This window comes from Mus pahari, chromosome X (assembly GCF_900095145.1).
Source record: "Mus pahari chromosome X, PAHARI_EIJ_v1.1, whole genome shotgun sequence".
NCBI classification, from domain to species: Eukaryota; Metazoa; Chordata; class Mammalia; order Rodentia; family Muridae; genus Mus; species Mus pahari.
The window spans coordinates 72,963,936-72,985,648 of NC_034613.1; positions in this window are offsets into that span (position 1 = coordinate 72,963,936).

Here is a 21,713-nt window from a genome sequence, read left to right on the forward strand (position 1 = left end):
ACCTACCACCAATTCTAGTTTCCTTTCACAAGCCCCCCCCCAAAAAAAAATATGTCTAGCCACATTGCCAGTAGAGGAAGGACTTATCAGTCATATTGGAAATATATAAGGCTTTATATTTTAGAATTATATTTTATATAAAGCATGTATGTGTGCATACATACACACATGCCTGCATTCATGTGCAAGTGCTGGGTGGCCTTTGAGTGGGCATATCAATGAAGAATCTGGAATAAAGGGTGGGGTCTGGAGGACTGTATTAGAAACTATTACTTAAAAGGTAAAGAGGGGGACTTTGTACTGGATTCACTAGTCCACAAAGGGAGTGGGGTGAGGTATGTGGAAGAAGAAAAGATAATGGCAACAGAGTTTTCAAACTCTTGTTTCAGTTTGGACTTAGTTAGGTTATAAGTCAATCATAAGAGCCATCAAAACAGGTTTGAAAAAGGCACCTTTCTCTTCCACAATGGGAAATGAATGTGAAGGAACCCGGTCAGGGGTGCTGTGGGACTTTCTGTCACAATTCAGTAATTCCAAGAGGCACTTTCCACCCCTCAAATGTTTGAATCACATCTTTGAAATAGGGGTGTTTAGTGTCCTACCATTAGTGTCACCGTGATTGCCATTGCCTGGGCATGTACTTTAAGCATAACAGTGCCTCCATTGACTGAAAAACCCTAGAGACATTGAGGAAAACTCTTTTTTAAAAAATGTATATTTTATTTGTTTACATTTCAAATGCTATCACCTTTCCTGGTTTCCCCGCTGCAAACCCCTGTCCCATCTCCCATAGCCTGCTTCTATGAGGTTGTTCCCCTACCCACCCACTCACCCACTCCCAGCTCACCGCCCTAGCATTCCTCTACACTGGGGTATCATGCTTTCACAGGACCCAAGAGCCTCCCCTCCCCTTAATTCCAGATAAGGCCCCTTTAGCTCCTTTAGTCCTTCCCCTAACTCCTCCACTGGGGATCCCTGAGCACAGGCTGATGGTTGGCTGCAAGCATCTGTGTCTGTATTTGTCAGGTGCTGGCAGAGCCTCTCAAGAGACAGCTGTATCATGTTCCTGTCAGCAAGCACTTCTTGGTATCAGCAATAGTGTCCGGGTTTGATATCTGCATGTGGGATGGATCCTTAGGTGGGGCAGTCTCTGGATGGCCTTTCCTTCAGTCTCTGTACCACTCTTTGTCCCTGTATTTTCTTTAGACAAGAGCAATTCTGGGTTAAAATTTTGGAGATGGGTGTGGCCCCATCTCTCAACTGGGGGCCATGACTAACCTTTGAATATGGTCTCTATAGGTTCTCCCAGCACCCCTTTGTTGGGTATTTCAGCTAATGTCATCCCCATGAGTTCCAGGGAGGCTCTTGCTTTCCTGACATCTGGGACTTTCTGGTTGCTACCCCAATTCCCCATCCCCCATTACTACACACCTCTGTTCAATTTCCTGACCCTCTGTACAACTCCTCCATCTCCTCCCATACCTGATTCTGCCCCCCTTTTCCCTCTGCTCCTCTCTTTCTCCTAAGCCCCTCCCATGCTCTACTTCCCCTGATTATATTCCTCCCCCTTCTAAGTAGGCTTTTGTAGTAGAATCTGATGATTTTTTTTGAATGTCCTCAGGTTCTGTTGTTATACCTTCCTTTTCATTTCTGATTTTGTTAATTTAGATACCGTCTCTGTGCCCTCTGGTTAGGCTGGCTAGGGGTTTATCTATCTTGTTGATTTTCTCAAAGAACCAGCTCCTGATACCTTGTTGATTCCTTGTGTAGTACATTTTGTTTCTACTTGGTTGATTTCAGCTCTGAGTTTGATTATTTCCTGCCTTCTACTCCTATTGGGTGAATTTGCTTCTTTTTGTTCTAGACCTTTCAGGTGTGCTTTCAAGCTGCTCTCTCCAGTTTTCCTCTTAGCACTGCTTTCATTGTGTCCCATAAGTTTGGGTATGTTGAGCCTTCATTTTCATTGAATTCTAAAAAGTCTTTCTTTCTTGACCAAGTTATCATTTAGTAGAGCATTGTTCACCTTCCACGTGTATGTCTTTTTGTTGATTTTGTTGTTACTGAAGACCAGCCTTAGTTCATGGTGATCTGATAGGATGCATGGCATTATTTCAAACTTCTTGTATGGTCAATTTTGGAGAAGGTACCATGAGGTGAAAAGAAGAAGGCATATTCTTTTGTTTTAGGATCAAGTGTTCTATAGATATCTGTTAAATCCATTTGGTTCATAACTTCTGTTAGTTTCCCTGTGTCTCTGTTTAGTTTCTGTTTTCATGATCCATCCATTGTTGAGAGTGGGGTGTTTAAGTCTCCCACTATTATTGTGTGAGGTACAATATGTGGGTACCCATGCATTTGGGGCATAGATGATCAGCACTGAGAGTTCATATTGGTAGAATTTGCCTTTGATGAGTATGAAGTGTTCTTCCTTATCTTTTTTGATAACTTTAGGTTGAAAGTTGATTTTCTTTGGTATTTGGAAAGTTGATTTTCTAGCCCTTTACTCTGAGGTAGTGTCTGTCTTTGTCACAAAGGTGTGTTTTCTGTATGCAGCAAAATGCCGGGTCCTGTTTATGTATCCAGTCTGTCACTCTATGTCTTTTTATTGGGGAATTCAGTCCACTGATGTTAAGAGACATTAAGGAATAGTGATTGTTGCTTTCAGCTATTTTTGTTGTTAGAGCTGGGATTATGTGTGTGTGTGGCTATCTCCTTTTGGCTTTGTTGAAAGAAGATTACTTTCTTGCTTTTTCTAGGGTGTAGTTTCCCTTCTTGTTTTGAAGTTTTCCATCTATTATCATTTGTAGGGCTGGATTTGTGGCAAGACATTGTGTAAATTTGTTGTTGTCATGGAATATCTAGGTTTCTTTGTCTATGGTAATTGAGAGTTTTGCTGGGTATAGTAGCCTGGGCTGGCATTTTTGTTCTCTTAGGGTCTGTATGACATCTATTCAGGATCTTCTGGCTTTTATCATCTCTGGTGAGAATTCTGGTGTAATTCTGATAGGTTTGTCTTTATATGTTACTTGACCTTTTTCCTTTACTGTTTTTAATATTCTTTCTTTGTTTTGTGCATTTGGTGTTTTGATTATTATGTGACTGAAGGAATTTCTTTTCTGGTCCAAATGATTTGGAGTTCTGTAGGCTTCTTGTGTGTTCGTGGGCATCTCTTTCTTTAGGTTAGGGACATTTTCTTCTATAATTTTGTTGAAGATATTTACTGGCCCTTTAAGTTGGGAATTTTCACTTTCTTCTATACCTATTATCCTTAGGTTTGGTCTTCTCATTGTGTCCTGAATTTCCTGGATATTTTGGGTTAGGAGCTTTTTGCATTTTGCATTTTCTTTGACTGTTGTGTCAATGTTTTCTATGGTATCTTCTGCACCTGAGATTCTCTCTTCTATCTCTTGTATTCTGTTGGTGATGCTTGCATGTATGACTCCTGATCTCTTTCCTAGGTTTTCAATCTTCAGAGTTGTCTCCCTTTGTGATTTTTTTATTGTTTCTATTTCCGTTTTTAGATCCTGGGTGGTTTTGTTCAATTCCTTCACCTTTTTGGCTGTGTTTTCCTGTAATTCTTTTAGGGATTTTTGTGTTTTCTCTTTAAGGGCTTCTACCTGTTTACCTATGTTCTCCTGTACTTCTTTAAGGGAGTTATTTATGTCCTTCTTAACATCCTCTATCATCATCATGAAATGTGATTTTAAATCAGAGTCTTGCTTTTCTGATGTGTTGGGGTATCCAGGGCTCACTGTGGTGGGAGTACTGGGTTCTGATGATGCCAAGTAACCTTGGTTTCTGTTGCTTATGTTCTTGCTCTTTCCTCTCACATCTTGTTATCTTTGGTGTTAACTGGTCTTGCTATCTCTGAGTGTCTTGTCCCTCCTGCATGCCTATGTGTCAGCACTTTTTGGAGACCAGCTCTCTCCCTGCAGATTTTGGGTATGGAGAGCTGTGGCACAGGTTCAGCTCCAGGGTGCAGATGGAATTCGGAAGGATCCTGTCCCAGGCTCCTCTTCGGTTCCTGTGTCCTGAGGGCTCTGGGAGGGTCCCTCTTGGGCCAGATATTTGAGCGGAAGTGGTGGTCTTACCTGTGCTCACAGGTATGTTGGCACTCCTGGGAAGCCAGCTCTCTCCTAGTGGGATTTGGATATGGAGAGCTGTGGAACAGGGTCAGCTCCAGGTGCAGATGAAAACTGGAAGGCTGAGGAAAACTCTTAAGAAATAGCATCACAGCATGCTTGATGGCATAGAGAAGGTCATTCACATTCTAAGTATAAAAATTGATTTTAAAGAAATTTGTACCTGAAGAAGTTCTAGTAGTACTTTACACCATCTGTTACATCGTTTCTTTATTTTAATAGTACTTGATAGTTTATTTATTATTTATCTCTCCTTTTTATGCACATGTGAAAATGATATAATGAAGAAATATAAAGAAATATTTCAGAATACATAAACTGAAAAAGAACTAAGAAATATATGAGGTAAGACAACATTGTGCTCTAATTTAATTGGTGACTGCTTAATATTTCCTCATATGTAAAATGACAGTCTGCTTTAAAATCATCTTGCTTTGTTTGATAACATATTTCATTGCGCTTGTTCCACTGTTGAGAGGGTCCAGACATAAAATTATTTCATGGTTCAACATAGCTAATATAAGCCAAAACATTATTGTTCTAGAAATTATTGGGATATTTGTTTGGAGGAAGGAAAAGATAAAAAAATGGGATACAATAAATGGAGAATTGAACCTTGAAATAAACTTGTAGGGGGAGAGGGGAATACTGTGATCTCTGATGATTCAGGATAATATTGTCATAGGTACATTTATTTTACCTTCAAACCACAGGATCCAAGAGAAGGCCTCAGAGTAGATTCACTTTAATATATGTTTTAGTTAAAAATGAGAACGTTTTAGTAAACTTTTCATTTTAGAACAATTATATTCTATGTGAATGTGAACTATATAAATATAGATTTCTCTCTTTTGGTTTTTTATTTTACTTTTATGTATATGATGCATGTGTGTGTGTTCATGTATGCAGGTGTATGTATGTGTGCATGTTTGTAGAGGTCAGAGGTCAATGTCTAATGGAATCTTCTATTCTACGTTTTCTTTCTCTGTCATCTTCCCTTCTCTTTCTTTTTCCCTTTTTTTTATTAAATTTATTTATTTGTTTATTTACACTCCATATTTTATTTCCCCCACCCCATCTATCCTTCTACTGACTGCGCCATATCCCATAACTCCTACCCACCTAACCTCTCTCCACATGGATGTCCCCAACCCCCATGCCACCTGACCTCTAAACTCCCTGGGGCCCCTTTTCTCTTGAGGGTTAGGTGTATCATCTCTGATTGAACACAGACCCAGCAGTCCTTTACTGTATGTGTGTTGGGGGGCTCATATCAGCTGGTATATGTATGCTGCCTGGTTGGTGGTCCAGTGTTTGAGAGATCTCGGGGGTCCAGATTAATTGAGACTGCTAGTCCTCCTACAGGGTCACCCTTCTCCCTAGCTTCTTTCAGTCTTTCTCTAATTCAACAACAGGGGTCAGCTGCTTCTGTCCATTGGTTGGGTGCAACTATCTGCCTCTGACTCTTTCAGCTGCTTGTTGGGGCTTTCAGAGGGCAGTCATGCTAAGTCCTTTTTTGTGAGCACTTCATAGCCTCAGTAATAGTGTCAGTCCTTGAAACCTCCCCTTGAGGTAAATCTATCTTTGGGCCTGTCACTGGAACTTCTTTTCCTTAGGTTCCTCTCAATTTCCTTCCCTGCAGTTCTTTCAGACAGGAACAATTATGGGTCAAAGCAGAGACTGTGATGCCCCCCCCCCCCTCCCTCATTTGATGTCCTGTCTTCCTACTGGAGGTGGGCTCTATAAATTGTATATATATATATATATATATATATATATATATATATATATATATACACAAAACCTGCTCAGTCTGAATAATGTTACTTGTATATATAAGATTTCAGGGCTAAGCAATTGCTATTGGAAACCCAATTAGGTGGAACTTTTCCTCTGGCTCTCAGCTTTCTTTAGTAGTCCAGACGATTTCATCACAGGTTGAGACACTGTGAGATATTTTTCCCTTTCCATGTTTGCATGTCTAATGTCTAGCTTATTTCTTGAGATGGGATTTACTTCTCATTCCATTAGGCTACCTTGCCAGCAAATCCCAGAGATCCTCCTGTCTCTGGTTCCTCAGAGCTGGAATTAAGGGACAATTACTACCTTGATCTCTAGAATTTAGGTCATCATCTTAATTATGATTCTGTACCAAGTCCTTCACTAGCTAAGCCATGCCCTCAGCCCCTGAATAGAAATAAAAAGCCAGTCCCTTTCCCATTTCATCTAACAGTAGCATCTGCCAAACAATGACATATCTGACAAAGTAAGAAAATACAATGGGCACATTGCTATTAACTAACTCCATGTAGATTTTAGTTTTTCAAGCAGTTCCACTAGGTTCTATTCCAGGATGCCATGTTGTAAATTTTCCTGTTTCTTCTATCACTCTGTAGCCACATTTTATGGTTTTGTCAGTTTTGAAAAGTACCCTTCATGTATTTTGTTGAGTATTTCTCAATTTGGATTTGTCAGATGTTTGACTCATGATTAGACTTGCATTCTGGAAATAGGGATGAAGATCATGGGACTGAAGTGTCTTTCTCTGACACATAAAGTCAAAAGTATGTTGTCCAGCCAATATGACAGCACTGTCCATGATATCCTTTCTTATTTAATTGTGGTAATGTTGGCCAGGCTTTTCCACTGTAAATATGTGATTTTTTCTCCTTTTCCAAACTCTTATTTTATAATGTAGATCATTAAATCTAGTTCAAATACAAAAGGCAGCAAGGAGACATTATGTCTCATTGTCTAGACAGATTATCTACCCACAGTATTTGAAATTCTTCTATAATATATATATGTATATATTATATATGTATTATATATATATATATATAATTTATACCTGATTTATTCAATCATTTTTATTTTTATATGAACTTGTTTACAATTATTACCTTGGTTTGCCATTCTTGAGTCTCATGGAAAAACTCTTACAATTAAGTCCGCTGTCTCTTTGACATATTCCATCAATTCATATTCTCCCTTTCCTCCTCTTCACCCCTCTCTCATATTTGTGTGTGTTGTTCATGTACACATACAACATGAAACAGTTTTTTGCATGTAGTCCCACAGGCCACAAACGATCTGCATTCACAAGCTATATTTCCTGGCAAATGTAGAGTGTCACAACCACAAGGGAACACAATACATTGATCAAAAGATCTTGGGAAGCTCAGCCCCAGCGGATAGGTTTGTATCACAGCTGCCACACACAGGGATCAGTGAAAATCCCAGAAGAAAGACAGAAAGACTGAAAGTGCCAGAATCCTAGGAAGTCAGCTATGAAGCAGTCTGCCTAGAAATGGTTGTATAAACAAGATGGGAAGAGTGGTAACATGAAAAGACATGCTAACATGGAAGGGGGAATTTTCATGGGATCTCACCATTAGTTAAAGAACTACTGCCAACTAATAACTGGTGAAAGAGGAAGAAACAGCTGGGATGAGACCCCTTATTGGTTATCCAACACAGAATGATCAACCATAAAACTAACCACACAAACAACAAAAGCAGACTCAGCTTTTGTGTGTGGAGGCATGTGTATATGTTTGTAACAATTAAAACCAAACAAAAGGGGGCTATCAATTTCAAAGTGGGGGAGCATATGGGAAAGGTTGGGGAAGGAAAGGGATGGGCAAAAGCAATGTAATTATATTTTAATCAAAACTGTATAAAATTTAAAAAAACACTTCTTACTTTCTGGTTCTACAAAATGTTCCATACACCTTTTTCCCAAGCTATAGAATAGGTCATTTCTTCAAAGATTCCTAGTCCTTTTTATTAGAATAATAGTATTTTTCTTTTTTTAAAGATTTATTTATTTATTTATTATATGTAAGTACACTGTAGCTGTCTTCAGACACACCAGAAGAGGGTGTTAGATCTCATTACAGATGGTTGTAAGCCACCATGTGGTTGCTGGTAATTGAACTCGGGACCTTCATAAGAGCAGTCAGTGCTCTTAACCACTGAGCCATCTCTCCAGCCCCAAGAATAATAGTATTTTAAAACCAATATATTGACTAGATAATGAATTTAAATTGGGACGTTTTCATAAAATTTTATATTTCTGGTTTCTTTTGAAAATACTATATAATACACCATTTCCCATAGAAACCCTTACATAGAACTAAATTTCTGCTGCCACCTTAAAGCATGTATATTCTTCAGAGCACTAGAGTAGGTACCATTCAAGCAATATAAAACTTTACAGTATTCCTACTGATTCGTAGCCCTCTGTAGTTAGACTTTTTATCCCAGGTAAAGAAGAGTAAAGGAAGAAAGTTAGTATGACCCTTATGTTCGAAATAATGGACAGTTCTTGTCCCTTTTGTTCTCTGTCCACTGGTCTTTGAGTTCCTGATATTGAGAGGTGACAATGGATCCTTGGGTCTCCGCTTTCTGTTGATTTTAAATCAGAAGAGTGCTGGTACAGTTTAATCTGCAGGTGTCTCACTTCCTTAGCCCCATGTTGCTCAAATATTAAGCTTATTTTAGCTTTTGTAAAAGTATGTGTAATGCCAAGCATTGACCAGTAGTGTCCTATACTAACTCTAACTACAGCTCCCAAGAATTTTGCTTCAGTAACCTAGCCTATAAAGCATCTTAGAGCAAGCAGGGATCCTAAATTTCCCTTATTTGGCTGACATATGCAAACAGGCTTATGCGGCTGCAAACTGTCAAGCTACAAGAATCACTGATAATACATGCTCAGTTGTACAATAGTGTCATGTCTGTTATAGGAATAACCAACCATGGATTTAAGGCCAGCTAATGGAGATGGAAATAATGCCTGGTACTGTTAACTGTGCCAAAACCCATGGTTAGATCATAGGCTCTAGGCAAGAACCTAATTAATATTGTTATTCTACTAGATAGACATAGAATTACAGTGTTCTCTAAAGTCTTAACTTTAAAGTCATAGTTAGGTGCATCTCTCAACCCTCATAATTGAAGCTTCTTTTTTCAGTAGATAGAGACTCACAACTGGTCGGTGTACAGAGGATAAAAGTGCTAAGCTCTAAATGGCCCATTTGTCCCATCCCACCACCCAGGCTCAGGGATAAGACAGATTATAAGACCCAGAAGTAGTGGATATCTGCAGTGAAACAATATATTCTTGGCATCACAGGGTTGTTTGCACACATGAATTCATAGCAGCTATGACTGTATACATAAGACCTGCTCCAGGTTAGGCTAGCCAAAATCCCAGCATGCACATGGAAGGGGCTCATAAAGTCCCATCACTAACTGTGGAGCTAATGGCAATTGCTGGTGTCCGAGGGAAGGGTCAGTCTATTTTATTCAGAGATGTGACCGATTTTGAGAGGCTACCCAGAGGGCTGGAGAGATTGCTCAGAAGTTAGGAGCAGTACCTGCTCTTCCAGAGGTCATGAGTTCGATTCCCAGCAACCACATGGTAGCTAATAACCATCTATAATGAGATCTGGTGCCCTCTTCTGGCCTGCAGTCATATATGGAGGCAAAATGCTGTATACATAATAAATAAACCTGAGAGAGAGAGAGAGAGAGAGAGAGAGAGAGAGAGAGCCCATACTCTAATGAATGGTCCTACACCCTGCACATACAAATAGCGCTGAGCAGACACAGTAAGCCCGTGATATTTGGGGAAGGAAAAGGTGGGGGTAGAAGAGGAGTCTGAAGGAAGCGGATGGGGGTGGATTTGATCAAAACACTGTATTATACATGTTTATCAATTAATAAAAAGCAAACTACAAGAAAATATAAGTATTTTAATATACTAATGTATATTTATAATTCATTTTGATTTTCCTTACCAATAATTGTTTAGCACTTGCATTTTAGATGGCCATTCAATCTTGGTTTTGCAACATAATGACTTAAGTATTCTCAATCAGTTTTCATTTATTTATTTTGTACTGGATATTTTCTTTATTTACATTTCAAATATTATCCTCTTTCCTGGTTTCCCTCCTTCCTGGAAACCCCCTATCACATCCTCCCTCCCCCTGCTCCTATGAGGGTGTTCCTCCACCCGTCCACCTGCTCCTACCTCCCTGCCCTCAATTCCCCTACACTAGGCCATCTATGGAGCCTTCAAAAGGATCACTCCTTCCACTGATGCATGACAAGGCAATCCTCTGCTACGTATGCAGCTGGGAGCCATTGTCCTTCCATGTGTGCTCTTTGGTTGGTGGTTTAGTCCCTGGGAGCTCTTGGGGGTCTGGTTGTTTGGCAGACCCCTTCAATTCCTTCAGTACTTTCTCTAACTCCTCTACTAGAGACCCTGTGCTCAGTCCAATGATTGGCTGCTAACACCCACCTTTGTATTTGTAAGGCTCTGGCAGGGCCTCTTAGGAGACAGCCTGTAGTTTTGTCACTTCTTTTTTTGTCATTTTTTATTAGATATTTTCTTTATTTAAATTTCAAATGCTATCCCCAAAATTCCCTATACCTGCCTCCTGCCCTGCTCCCCTACCCACCCACTCCCACTTCTTGGCACTGGCGTTCTCCTGTACTGGGGCATATAAAGTTTGCAAGACCAAGGGGGTTCTCTTCCCAATGATGGCTGATTAGGCCATCTTCTGCTACATATGCAGCTAGAGACACGAGCTCTGGGGGTACTGGGTAGTTCATATTGTTGTTCTACCTACAGGGTTGCAGTCCCCTTCAGCTCCTTGGGTACTTTCTCTAGCTCCTCCATTGGGGGCCCTGTGTTTCATCCAATAGATGACTGTGAGCATCCACTTCTGTATTTGTCAGGCACTGGCATAGCCTCACATGAGACAGCTATATCAGGGTGCTTTCAGCAAAATCTTGCTGGCATATGCAATAGTGTCTGGGTTTGGTGACTGATTATGGGATGGACCAATGTGTGGATACTTCATTCCTCCTTAGAATAGGGAACAAAATACCCATAGAAGGAGTTACAGAGACAAAGTTTGGAGCTAAGACGAAAGGATGGACCATCCAGAGTTTTGTTACTTCTTGTTACTGGGCTAACCACCATTTAGTTTCTCCAAGCACTCCAAGACACTATCTTCTTTGAGATCATACATACTTGAAATTCTTAGCTGCCTGTAGACTTGCATGTAATGCAGACTAAACATTGTCACATCTTAGCTCTTTGAAAAATTGGAAGCTCTGCTTCATTGTATTCTGATTTGAATACTGGAGTGAGAAAATTTTGTTTGTGTTCTTTTTGTATCATCAGCCACTTATTCCCCCCTCAAATATCTATGCTTTGCTTCTATTTCTTTATCAAGAAATGACTCAGGGCTAGTCATAAGATTTTTGGATAGAAATATATATTTAAAAGGAAAGTGGGCTTTCTTCTTGCAACCCTTGAAAATTACTTTGATGACTCTTCAGCCTTCAAACACATTGCCACAAGGGCATAGAAGAAAATACAACCCAAAAGGTTCCCATGGGAAAGTAAGATCCTCAAGCCATGGAGCTTAGTGAATGATTTAGAAAATACATCAAGAAGCATGGAGAGAGGGAGAAGAGGAGGGACATGGAAAGCTGTGAAGATGAAGCGACTCCACCACCTATGTCCTCTTCCTTATGATATTTCTATGCCTATTCTCTCTTCACTACTTGAGACTTGCTCACTGGAGCCAAAACACAGTTGCTGCATTAGAGAAGCATAGGGACAAATAACCCTGGCTACAGTTTTAATTCTGAACACCTGCTGAACAGCTGCTTTTATTATTTTTTTTATCAAAACAATGGACCTGTTAGTTGTCACTAATGAGTAACAGATCTTAGGGTGCTCTGTCACAAATAATTAAATTTGACTTGGTCTAGTGATCTCTAACATTTAACAAATGTATTTATTTTGTCTACTTCTTTCTGTGTCTAATATGTTTCTCAAGAACTTTCAATATTTAACTTCACCAATCCTTTTTGTTTCATTCCCTATTAAGCATTATAAAACAGTAGAGACTAGGAGTATACTCGATGACAAAACATTTATTTGCCTAGCAAGTTCCAGGACCGGACTTAGTTCAACCATTATCATCTACCAAACCTAACATGATGCTTTAAAAGCATCTCCAAGTCTGAGTCTCAGAGATATATTGCTATGATGAGGTGCCATGAATCTTTTGCAGAGCATGGCTGGTACATTTTTGTGCCATGGCTCTGTTGACTGAAACTGTTATTATCCACCTTCATGATCATCTGAAAGCCCTTCTGCTGGTATATGCAGCTTACAAAGAAGGGATCATAAACTCTATTTTCTTTAAATATCTTGGTCTCGTAGCCCCCAGAGCTTCAAATAACCTAGACAAGATAGAAACATCAACTTCCTTAAATAGGGTGTTCTTTTTGACCCTCTTCTAATTTTTAAAGTTGGAGGACAATTTTATTAGAGTTTTAAAGAAAAGCCCCATGGCAGGCAAATATGAATCTTGGCAACTACCCAGAGTAGGAAAATAGAGAAAAGAGAAAAAAAGCCATGCAGTATGAGTTAAGTCAGCCTGGGGATCAGCCACATGGTAAACACACAGCCATATGGTGGGTAAACTCAGAGTTTCTATTGCTGTGATAAAACACCATGGCCAAAAGCAACGTAGAGAAGAACAGTCTTTCTTCCCCCAAGTATTTCAGTGTCCATCTTATCGTCTATCATCCCAGGAAGTCATAGTGAGGAATTCAGGTCAGGAACCTGGAGGCACTAGCTGATGCAGAGGCCTTGGAGAAGTGCTTACTGGCTTGCTCCCCATGGCTTGCTGGGCCTGCTTTCTTCTAGCACCCAGGACCACCAGCCCAAGGGTGGCACCACCCACACTGCACTGAGCCCTTGAACATCAATCATCAATCAAGAAAATGCACCACAGGTTAATCTGGTGGGAACATTCTCTCAATTGAGGTTCCCTCTTCCAAAATAACTCTAGCTTTCACCAAGTTGTTATAAAACCAGTCAAAACATTGGGGATAGGAGGTTTAGAAAAAGTGAAGCATGATGTTAGAGAAGGCATGCGTGGAAGAGAGCTAGAAACAAAAAAAGGGGAAGTTCCATTCATTCATTCTTGTGAGTAATTCCTACTTATAAAGCTGCATGCTTGTCTGGAGCACTACAAGAGACTACAGTAGGGACAGTAATGTTGTAGGGGGGCAATTATTCCATTTATGGTTTAAGATAGATCTGCCTTTTCAAGGAGAGGTCCCAGTTGACTGGCTAACTCAACTAGATTACCTTTTAAGGGAGAAAACAATGACATGTCTCTACCAGAGGTAGACTCCATTTCTGAGGGTTCTTGTTATTATTGCTGTTTTTTTTCTTCTGTTCTGGTTTTGGCTAGGAGGTAACAGTTTTCCCTTAGTGGGTCTTTAATGTCTGAAAATATAACCTTCGTATCACTTAGGAGATGGGCACAAATTAGGGAATACATATCATCCATTTTCTCCCACAAGAATCTAGAGATCCAGTTCCAAAGACAGTCTTTAGAAGAGAACAATACATGACTTGCAGTTTTAGTCCCACCCTCAAATACAGCCTCTGGGCAGTTTGGGCCATTTAGGAGGAAATAAGAAACCAGACATCCCCTCAGGTATTTGGTTAAAGGACTAATGACGTTACTGGAATTGTTTTTCAGGATGTTGCTTCCTTAAGTCTGTCTAGCCAGTTTCTAGCTCCTGTTCTTACTACTCTTATGAAGAGCTAATCCTAACTGCTGCTTAGGGAATGGAGGCATTAATCAATTTTGATTCAGTGGACTGAGTGGGGGTCATTGGGTATTGGTATTGGGGTGCTCTAAAATGGTTATTTTAGTCTACTTCTTACTTGTATTTGAGGTTTGACACTTGCAGTAAGTATTAAATCAAGGACGCTCTTGGGGGGGAGGGGAGTAAGGGAAGGAGTGCCAATTCCACCAGCTAAAGGCATATGAGATAAGACATGGAGATTGGCATACAGAGGCATAGACACAGATACAAGAATTATCAAGAAGGTTTGTTTAAGTTCATGTGTAAGTACTCATAAGAAACAAAGAAGGGCGTGCTGGTTGGCCTGCTATGTCTGAAAAAAAATGACACCTCAGTACCTGCCTCTGGTGCCACTACGATGAATGAATGTGTAATGGAGAGATGGGAAAGATGGAGTTCACACTGGAGAGATGGAAAAGAAAGCCAAGCTGAGGGGTTGGTACACTGTGGAGAAAAGTGGAGCTGGATATTTGATGGCAGTAAAGAACAGAAAAATGTGAGGTGGTCATGGTGAGGTCCTGGCACAGGCTGTCACCAAGGGCCATGTCTGGATCTATAGCTTTGTTGCGCTGGGGGTCTAAGTCAATATCTGTCACCCGAGTTACCACCAAAGGACAAGCAGATATCTATGGTCTGGATTGCCACCAGACACCATGTGGATATCTAAGGGCCATGTTTGTTGAGGGAGACATGATGATCTCCCAGACTGCTGCACTGCCACTTGAGGCCGTTGGAATAACCAGGCCCAGTCTGCTGCTGGGTGCCATCGCTGGGTCCATGGTCCTATAGAAGCTGGGAATCTGTATTGATGTCACAGGAACAATTTTACCAGCAAAAGCCATTCAGATGTCCCTGATCTAGACTGTCACCTGAGGCAGTGTGCTGAACTAGCCCCACCCCTTGCCTGGGAAGCAGAGTAGAACTGACCTTGATAAAGGGGAACTGGGTGAACTGGACCTGAGGGCAAGAGCAGGACAGTAGGAGAGCTGGCCCCGCCCCCAGGCTGCTGTGGGGTGGCTTGGGTGAGGAAGAGATGCCCTCCCCATACAGTTCTCCCCTTGCCACCAGCTGCAGGCTGGAGAGCTGCCCCTGAGGTCCCGAGAACAGGAGAGCTGCCCCTGTCCCTCACTGGCTGCAGCACTCTAGAGAGAAGGGCCTGTACCTCACCTGGGCAGCACAGTAGAGCTGACCCTGGTTGTGGGAACTGCTGGCCAGTCAGCCCTGTGTGTATAAGAGTAGAAAAGCAGGCTCTGCTCCTTGCTAGCTGCATGCAGCACTGGGTGAGCTAGCCTGATGGTATCTACACAGGTGAGCTGATAGACTGCTCAACTCAGCTACCTCCCGGGTCCAGATCCAGTGCTTTGAGTTGGCCCACCCCATCATCTACCCACCCCATCTAAGATCTCCTGAAGGGAATAAAAGGGCCAATCATAAAGATCCATAGCTGCAGGATCTCCATGGCACAGGGCAACAGCAGAGTGTTTGAGAGGAGTCTTCATGAGGATCCACTATAGTGTAGCAAAGCCAGAGGCCTGGAACCAGACCAACAAATCATTACAATGAATATTTGCAAATAAAGATGTACGGACAAAAGGGTACACCGTGGGACACACTGTGACACACTATATAGCTTCCATGACAAGATTTTTTTTATTCTATCTTATTTTATTTTTATTTTGTGGGGGAGGTTGCAGGTATATAGGAAGAGACAGGGAGATGAGTGGGATTAGGGTAGATGATGTGAAATTCACAGAGAATCAATAATTTTTTTTAAAAAAAAAGAAATATAAAAAGGAAAATCCTGGGAGTGATTAAACATGGTATCTGAAATTATTCAATCTGATATTAATTTTTTCCTCAGACAAGTATAATCCTGTCTGTAAGGAGAGTAAATTGAGTAGCTCAGGGTAAATAACTCTAGGAAAATAAACAGCGACACTTTCTCTCACTTCCTAGAAAAAGATACATCCATTTGTCCTCTCGTGAAGTAAAGCTATTAGCTTTACAACTAGACAGATGAGCTACCCCAGTTCACAATTTGTTCTGGAAGGATCTCTTCTACACAAGCAGGTTTACTTTTGTTAAAAGAGAATCTCCACTTCTCCACTGGGAAACATCTGTAACACATATCCACTGGGAAACATCTGTAACACACATCCACTGGAAGAGACTAGAAAGGTGACTAAAGGTTGTCAAATACTTGGAGTCTGTTTCTGCTCTGGTTCGAGGTGACTCACGATGTAACAGCCATTTGGTGCCAAAGGGTTACTTGCGTAAGGCAACTGAATGACCAGACATGGTCATACTTTCTGCTGACACATTCAGAGCAAGCCCGAGGGTCATGGGTGAGGACTCCCACAACTTTATTTTAAGTAGATTCTAGGGACCCTCTGATATTTGTAGTAACTACATGCTAGAGCTCCCATGTGATTTGTCAAATTAAATGCTACTGAAAATAAATATGTTGCAAGAAGTAGTTTCCAGATGAAGAGAAAAGGAGCCTTCTCTTTTAAAAATGAGGAAGTAATGTTTTACATAGATGGTCTTGTCATCACAGGTCATGTGACTTCATGGTATTTCCAGGAAAGAAATTTGGGAGAAAAGGAATGCCAAACTATTTTATATTTATTTTTAAAGGAAAACATATTAGAAACTGAAGGGGAGACCTGAAGGCAGCAGGAAGACAGAGAATCCAGACCTGACCACAGTCTGACCCATAAAGGCATTGAAGCTTGCAGAAATGTAAGCTCTGTCTGGGAAATTTTCACATAGCGAAGATAAGAGAGATCTGCATTGGATAAAGCAACTGTAATACTAAAAAAAGTGATTTATCCTCCTTCTCATTCTTCAAATACTTATGTGAATGTGTAGAGAATGCCAGTAAGGAAGTGAAGGTCAGAATAGCCCACAGGTCAAAAAGTACAAGGTGCTGGAATTTAGAGGGAAATCTCTCGACAGACAGGAAGTGAAAACAATAGGGAATAAATGTTCAAATCAGGGAGGGGGGAAAACCAGGGGTGAAGGAAAGACAGAACATCCACCTAGTATGAGGGAAAAGAGGAGTGTAAATTAAGGGGAAGCGACAAAAGGTAAGGCACAGGGAGAGTAGTGAGCTTAGTTCAAGGTCAAGGGAACTGTACATTTGAATCTGGACTGGCAGCCGGCTGTCAAATATCTTCTTCGAAAACCCCTGGGATGATGCATCTACTCAGTGACAGACACCTGGCATAAATATGAAAACACGAAACTAATGACCCTGTGTTTGAAGACACAAGAGAGCATTCATTGCTAATGAAATGAGTGGCATCAAAATGTTCTGTATGAGGTGTCTCTGTCTTTTTTCTTTTTAAAGTAGAATTTGACGGTTGCTTCAATTTGCTGCCTCAGAAGAGTACAAGCCCAGATGTCAGGATGTCAGAGTGCTAGAAGAACATCAAAGTCCCCAGTGGTGACAGCACAAGTGTTTTTGAGCAGCATCAAAGAAATGCAGGGCTTGCACCCGTCTTCTTAGAGAAAGAACATCAGACTCAGCTCTGGCAGCTTTTGCCTGCCTTGAAAACTCATTCACCACTTTTGTCACATAGTTGGAAGCAGTAAGTTTATCAGCAACCCCTGAAGTTTAAAAAATGCCTGTGTTCCTTAACTAGCCAATCTTTCTCATGGGGTACACATAGTTTAGCTCGGAATCTAGGAATAATGGCGAAGTTATATACCATGGTGCTTACTAGTCAAGTAACTAGACATCTACACACCCTTCCCCAAACCTCTCGTCATTGTAGACAGATCTGAAAATCATCCTCCAGAAATCTGCCAGCTCCTCCAAACCAATAGCTACTCCATTACTATTTGCCTTGCAGCCAAAATATCTAGCTTCAAATTGTCTACTGCCTTTGCTCTTGTTTATCACCACAAGAACAACCACCAATTCCCAGTATCCTCACTGCCAAAGACATAGCTTAACCGTCATCTTCTTCTGTGGCCATCTACCACTCCTTCCCATGCACTCTGTGAACATCATAGATTATTATCTATATATTTTTCTGTACTGTCAACCCCTAATCTGAACATTTGCTTCACCTTCTAGAAACTACAGTCTTGAATTCTCTCAAAGACACTGCTTCATCTACATGCCTCTCTACAGTACTACCGGGGCTAAGGATGAAGATGGCAACTTTATTTACTTCTTATTGATGTTTCTATACCTATTTTTCTTACATTCTATGCCCTATTCTTCTTTCCCTTAAACTGTATTTTAGAATCTAATGCCATCATATTATACCCCTCCCTATCTTTTCCTGTTAGGGTTATCTAGAGATGTCCACATATTTTTTTATTTCTTGTAATTGTAGCTCCTGGCTGATGATAATATTTAATATAAGCAGTGTTCCAATTCCTAGTGACTTCAATAGACACATAGATGACTCTTATACAACATTACTTGTTAGCCCCCTGATCTATCAATCTATACTCCTCCAATGAGCTTGACCTTTAACCCATACAGTCATTCGTAATAGTGGCCATATCTGAGACCTTGTTATGTGAAACAATCATACTCATAGAATATCTATACCTTCATCAGGCTTTCTGACAACCACCTCTCATTTCCCTAGTTGATACTCTTTAGAATGAAGATGCTAAAACCCTTTAACTATTCTTTAATACATAACTAATGAACTCACAGATTTCACTGTTCTCTCTCTCTCTCTCTCTCTCTCTCTCTCTCTCTNTCTCTCTCTCTCTCTCTCTCTCTCTCTCTCTCTCTCTCTCTCTCTCTCTCTCTTTTACATTAATGGTTTATGTGTTGGGGGCTGCCTGTATGTATGTCCATATGCATAAGTGCCACACATCACATGTGGAGGTCATCAGACTACTTGCATGAGTTTGGTTCTTTCTACCCTGTGGGTCCTGGGAATCAAACTTCTGTTATCAGGCCTGGCTGCAAGTGCCTTTACTTGCTGAGTCAATTCACTTGACCCTCACTATGTATCCTTCCTTCCTCCCTCCCTCCCCCCCCTCTCTCTTTCTCTCTCCTTCCTTTCTTTCTTTCTTTCTTTCTTTCTTTCTTTCTTTCTTTCTTTCTTTCTTTCTCTTTTCTTTCTTTCTCTCTCTTTCTCTCTCTCTTTCTCTCTCTCTCTTTTCCTTTCTTTCTCTCTCTCTTTTCTCTTTCTTTCTTTCTCTTTCTTTCTTTCTTTCTTTCTTTCTTTCTTTCTTTCTTTCCTTCCTTCCTTCCTTCCTTCCTTCCTTCCTTCCTTCCTTCCTTTGCTCATTGTCCTTTCTTTTTATAATATAAATTCCAAGGAAATAGGGATTTCTGTCCATCTTTCTGTGGTATTTTATCTCAACTGACTGGAACACAGCAGGGCAAAAATGATGAATGAATGATGCTAGGACTTGAGTACCTACCTGCTCAACTTTCCTGGAAGCTTATCTGCCTATAGAATAAATGCAGTCAAATTAATACTGATACTTTCTAGTATTATATACCTTTTTTTTTACATGTGTGGTGCTGAATTTATATGGTAAATGATCACATGACTTTGTGTATACTAGGCAAGTACTCTCTGACTCAACTACATCCCCCAGTCCCTTTTTAAAAACAGATATTTATTATGGAGCACTACTGTCTTGGAACTCACAATTCTCCTTCCTCCACTTCTAGAGTGTTAGAATTGCAGAAGTGAGACACCATTGCATATTTTTAATGGGTATTGGAGAAAGATGGTGAGTGAGAAAAGGGTAACATAGGGTAAGGTGATACTGGTCAGGAACTAGAATGACTTTGGGCTACAAGATATAGAGTAGTATGACTCGTAGAGAATAGTCATGAGTCACTGCAATGCAGCAAGGCACAGGGAATCCTTAGAAAACACCAACTTTTGAATTTTTCCTAAGTTATTATAACGCTTCAAGTCTTCTAGATATAAAAATACTGGAAACCATACAATTTGGACAAAATCAGGAGCCTTAAAAAACATTTTTTAAAATTTTGAGATTACAATTTCATTACATTTACACCTTTCCTTTCCTTTTTCCAAACCTTATCAAATACCATAGTTCTCTGTTCTCCTTCAAACTCATGGCCTCTTTTAAAACTAATTATAATTGCATGTATATATGTATATACATAGCCATTCCTACAAGTAACAGGTTATTTTTTAGGAATCATGAGCTATCACATGGATTTTGGCTCTTATCTTTACTTGTCTGTTTTATATATGAAATGCTTATATTCTGTTTTCATTGTAAACTCTATAAATTTAACATTTAAACCACCATGCTCATAGAGTTTCTGGTCTTAATTGTTCCATCAAGAGCAAGATTTTGATCAGTTGAGTTATATTCTTGTGTTATGTCTCTATGTCACCACTTCCTCAGTGATTATTTATATTTCATCCACAGCCTCTAGACATTATAAAGAATGCTCTTGCAATCTATAGAGGTTTAAAGAAATAGCCCTCTATATCTTATGAGACAGACAAGGTTACTGCTTAGTCAATCTTTCTTACAAAAGAGTTCAGTGATAATGGCCAAATTAGAGCTCTGGTCAACCACAGTTGATGATGAGCTCTATTGATGGGCGCCCTTGGCTGGAATCTGAAAGTGATGTCCTGAGAAATGATTACTGTTCTGCTCTATAAGTCAAAGGCATATCCATTATAGTATGACTGGGAAGGAGGAAGAAATGCGTAAGTGTAGCCTCTTAATCACTGCATATTATACCTCTTACTCTCTGCCATGAGCTCTAACATATCTATCAGATGCCTTCATGTGCATGAGATAATGCCAATACCACACCTCAGGTCCTTATAATCTTATAAAATCACATCCATGTATGTAAACAATGAATTAGTCTGAGAATAGTCATATGAAAAAACTTGGTATTCCATGCTACTTGTTTATGCATTTGGTAATTATTCTTGAAGACTCACTCATTCTGACTGGATATTATGCAAAATGCTAGCTAGCTATTATGTTTTCAAGATGTCTCTACTCCATTTGGACACACCCAAAATTACTGTGTAAAACCCATGGTAGCATTAAATGCATGGAGAAAAATTAGAATGGTACCTCAATTTTGGGAAACATTATGTTCCAAAATCTTCCTTGGGTGTGATAATATCTGAAAACAACTTTGAAGATTGAACAGAGGATATTGAAGAGAAGAGACAGGGTAACACATTGCAGGCAGAGAGTGTGACATGTGTCTTGTGTCTTGTTGCTACATCTCATATGCAGGGCCAAGTGACAAGGAAGGATAGAGCTTTACTAAAAAGATAGAGCTGGACTCCTAATGAACTCATTCTCTAGATGAATGCTGGAATCTACAAAGATGATCCTAGTGAGGACTTATAGTACTAGAGGATATGGAGTCTGAAGTGCGCCATGTTTTGTAGCCTAGCAAGGTTTCCAGTGATGGGCTTAGGTTACATTGTCTTGAGTAATTTGCCAAGGGGGTCCCTTGCGATCCCTATATAACCCAGCCTGATGCTAGGACAAAAGGTGACTCTTTGAAAACTGACACGGAGCCCTATTGCCAAGGACAACATCCATACAGCTCAATGAATGTAGAAAGGTTGAGCTGGTGCCTACATGGAACTTTCACCTCTATGTTCTAGTCTCTTTCTCAAGAGAACGTCGTTTGCAGGCTATGGAAAGAGAAATGTGGACACCAACCCAGCCACAAAACCCTTGACCTACAATCTGACCTGCCTGCAAGGTGTTCTGGGCAATGGTGGCACAGAACTTGTGGCCAATCAATGTTTGGTTTGCCTTGAGGCCTACTGCCTATAGGAAAAGGAGTCTATGTCCTACACTGTATGGAAGGTCAGGAATTAGAGACTGGATAGCCCAGAGACCTAAGGGAGAACC